Raw genomic sequence first — 3,932 nt, 5'->3', positions numbered from 1 at the left:
ATAAAGAAACAGAGGTCATAGGTTTTAAGCACAAGTCCAAAAGGTCTTGGTATCCCAGCAATGCGACCTTGAACAAATTACTAAATCTCTCTTAACCTCAATTCCCTCGTCTATAAAACTAAGATAGTATTTATCTTACAGTATTACTGTAACAAATGAGATAATATAAAGTTTATGACACAAAATAATGCATGTTATTATTTATATCATTAGTCAACCAAAAATGAATTTGCTCTTACGCAGACTGCCTTTGTAGTGTCCCAATTTTTCCCCTTTATACCCAGCATATATATATACACACACATATATATGTATGTGTGTGTATATATATAATACACACATTTTTAATTTTTTAACGCCTATGGCACCTGGTCTTCCTAGGTGGTCTCCCATCTAAGTACTAACCAGGCCCGACCCTGCTTAGCTTCCGAGATCAGATGAGATCGGGCTTGTTCAGGGTGGCAGGGCCACAGACTACACCCACTATTTCATCTTCTGAAATGCCCCTCATCTCTGCATAAGAACAACCCTACATATGATCCAAGACCGTGTTTAAAAGCCTCCTCTTCCAGGGAGCCTCCCTAGATCCCTGAGCTGGAAGTGGCCTCTTCCCCCTCTGACAAGCCCAGGGCCACTTAGAAGACAGGGACACTTATAAGCCCTTTCTTTCAAGGACACCTGCACTTCCTGTCTGTGTCACTTTCTTAAGTTGGGTGTCAGCTGGGGGATTATCTTGTCTTTACTTTTTAACCAAAATATACTTGAACACTTCAATTTCCCAGGATGGGGAAGTCCCCTAACTTCGAGTCTAGGGACTCTAACACAGCCCTGCATCAGATGTCCTATCTCTATTCCTTCTTCCTCGTTAACTTAGAACTTTTATTTTTCTCAAGGCTTTGTTCATGCTAAGAGAAAAGCTATCAGTCACAGGGCGCTTTTTTCTAGTTTATCGCAATTTATTATGTTCTGAGCACCACTCCAAATGTTTTACGTGGACTAACTAGTTTCCTCTTCACAGTAATCATATATCTGTTACTGCCCAATTTTTATAGGAACTAAATATATTGCCCAATATTTCACAGCTAATAGGAGGCAAAGTAAGGATTCTAACCCAGATTTAACCATAATACTATAATCCTAAAGAGCATAGGGCATAGATTTCTCATTTTAGTTACTTGTTATCTATGAATATCACTTATCTCTTCCCAAACTTCTCAAGACGTGGCCATGCTGATGACCCTCTCATGTGGCCTAGAAATGTGCCTTACACTTGTCGGCTGCACGGTCAATACCAGTTGAACGATTAAGCACAAAGCATTTCTCATCTGCGAATTGTGAACGATCATGCCTGCCACATTCAAGGCCTGTGAGAACGCAACGAAATAATGCAGATAAAGTGTAAATCCTGTAACCAGGCAAATGGTAGCTACAGAAGCTATAAAAAATGCAGGCCTACCCTCAAGGGACACATCTTGGAAGGTGAGAAGCTCTTTGGGAAGAAAAGTTCACTACAAGACACGACCGACAGCCACCTTAAAATAAGATGGAAACTGGATTACAGTGACGCTTGCACAACTATGTAAATTTACTAAAAATCGTTAAACTGTTCACTTAAAATGAGTAGATTATATCTCAATAAGGCTATTAAAAAACAATAGGATGGAGAGAATAAAGGGAGAAGGTGGCATCGAAGTTGTTATGAGCCAGGCCATTTTATTCATAAGAGCCTACAGGTAGAAGCCTGAAGCCTTTGAAATATGCAAGGGTCCATGAACCCTGGGGGAAGGGGGAAATGCTAGGTTCAAAATACAAATAAATACGATCTATATAATCAAAATCAACTGTTCAACTAAATGTCTCTAAAATATAATATTATGTCGACGATGTCAACCGCGGTTCCATCTTGACGGTTTTAAAGAAATATATTTAATGTAAAATCTGAAAGTTCTTCACAGTTTCCCAAAGTCGGAGCCAAGGTCTACAAAACCTTGAAATGACCTTAGTTATATAGACAGAGTCCTGTCCAAGTACACTATGAATTTCTTGAGTGTAGTGCAGAGGTAGGCAAACTCTTCCTATAAAAGTACAGATTGTAAATATTTTAGGCTTTGTGGGCCATCTGGTTTTTATTGCAACTATTCAGCTTTGTCACTCTACCCTGAAAGCAGCCATAGACAATATGTCGATGAAAGGATATGACTTCGTTCCAATAAAACTTTACAAAAATAAGCGGCTGGTCAGACTTGGCCTGCAGACTGTGGTCTGCTGACCCCTGGCTTAGCAGCGGGGAAGCTGAGCCAGAGTGCTCCTGGTTCTGCAGCCACCACGTTCCATAAAGCTGGCCGAGTCACCTTTTTGGACCTGGTTCTTTCACCAGGAAGTAAGGGAAGGAGGTTACTTTGAAAGAGTGCATCTCTTTTGACTAAAAACCACTACATTTCAGAAGGAGCAAGAAACTGGGGGGCTGTCTACGACTCTCTTCCCCCCTCCCAACATGTGCAAAACAACTTTCTCGTTTTTCTCTTTCTCTTTTTGGCTCCTTCTCTCTCTCCTTCCAGCCCCCAAGCTTGCTCTGCTGTCTCCTCCTGAGCATAACCCACGTGGGCTGTGCCAGCCGCCGCGCCTGCAAGACTTTCCAGCACCGGAAGCCACTACCAACCAGTTCACTCCCTGAGTTTCTCACAACCAAAATCCTAAGGAAAAAACCCCACCGTCCTACCTCATCTCGAGTCGGCACGGATCACGGGTTACTGTGGAACATAAAGATCTGTCACCTCCCATTCAAGGATCCACACTGCTTAATCCAGTCTTCTGTTGTCTAGAGTTGGGGAAAGAATGAGGGAAAAGGTTAAGTCCAAGACATGGATGTTTAGAACATCATCAAGGCTCTCTTGGGTTCTATCCCCAGATGCCAAGAGACCCTAAGGTTAAGCAGATGAAATACAGACCTTATCAAGATGAAGGGTGCTACCATGCAGCTGTATTTTTCCTCAGTGATTCTGGCAAGTCACACAAATGCCCTAAGCTGCAGTTTCTTCATCTATAAGATGGGGATAATAATTGCTCTTTTAAGTATGCTGAAGAGGAGAAAATTAATATCAACAGTGGGAAATACGGTGGACGCTCACTGCTTCACTGCTTCTCTTACTGTTATAATAATGCTGTCTAACCTACCTATTTGCGTAATTATTAATTTGAAGTAATTTAGTTAAATCTTTCTTGTTGACTATGTATGTGAGTGCCATCATACACAAAACATCTCTTGAGAAGTGGTCAGCCCCGGACACGTGTCTGAGTTCTGCTGCTGGTATTATTACTGTTATCATACTCCGTCTGGTGGACTGGCTCCAGACAGCTGGGGAGACACTGCACAAAACAATCTGCCTTAGAAATTCTTGGCAGGCAGGCAGGCAGAGCCAACGTCCTGCAATGAAGGTAATACGACTCTAAACAGATAGCCAGGGGACTTTTTTTCTATATTAAACTATTGATTTTTCATAAACTAAGAGCACAAAAGGCCAGTGAAAACAATTGAATCCCAGAGCAGGACTCAAAAAAATTAGACAGCCATTTGTCCCTTGTTGGCCACTTTCATGAAGTGACTTCGTTTTAGACAAAAGATAAAACTCTTTTATTTCTAGGAAGTAAGTAGAAGGAAGCAAGGAAGGAAGAGAGGGAAGGAAGGAGGAAAGGAGGGGCGGAGGAAGGAAGCAGGGTGGAAGGGAAGGAGCGGGGAAAGGAAGGAAGGAATAAGGAAGGATAGGAGGGAGGGAGGGAACAGTACGAGAAAATGCGCTGTAAACTGGAAGGCAGGAAACCTAAGTTCTAGCCTAACTCAGCCACTGAGCGAATGCCTTCCTTTGTTTCTGAAATGCGGAAGTAAAACTTGATGTTCTCTATGGTTGGGCATCCTGTGACTGTTACGGAAGAGA

General features: G+C 42.2%; 1 non-coding gene across 1 annotated transcript; it reads right to left on the bottom strand.

Annotated features, from left to right (window-relative positions):
• Positions 1-356: 356 nt before the first annotated feature.
• Positions 357-475, bottom strand: LOC112484071. Its single transcript, XR_003047878.1, has one exon. It is a non-coding gene; the product is annotated as a 5S ribosomal RNA (ribosomal RNA).
• Between the last annotated feature and the right edge of the window lie 3,457 nt (positions 476-3,932).

This window comes from Pteropus alecto, unplaced genomic scaffold (assembly GCF_000325575.1).
Source record: "Pteropus alecto unplaced genomic scaffold, ASM32557v1 scaffold226, whole genome shotgun sequence".
NCBI lineage: Eukaryota > Metazoa > Chordata > Mammalia > Chiroptera > Pteropodidae > Pteropus > Pteropus alecto.
Note: the sequence above shows the minus strand (reverse complement) of the source record. Positions and strands in the feature narration are given on the sequence as shown.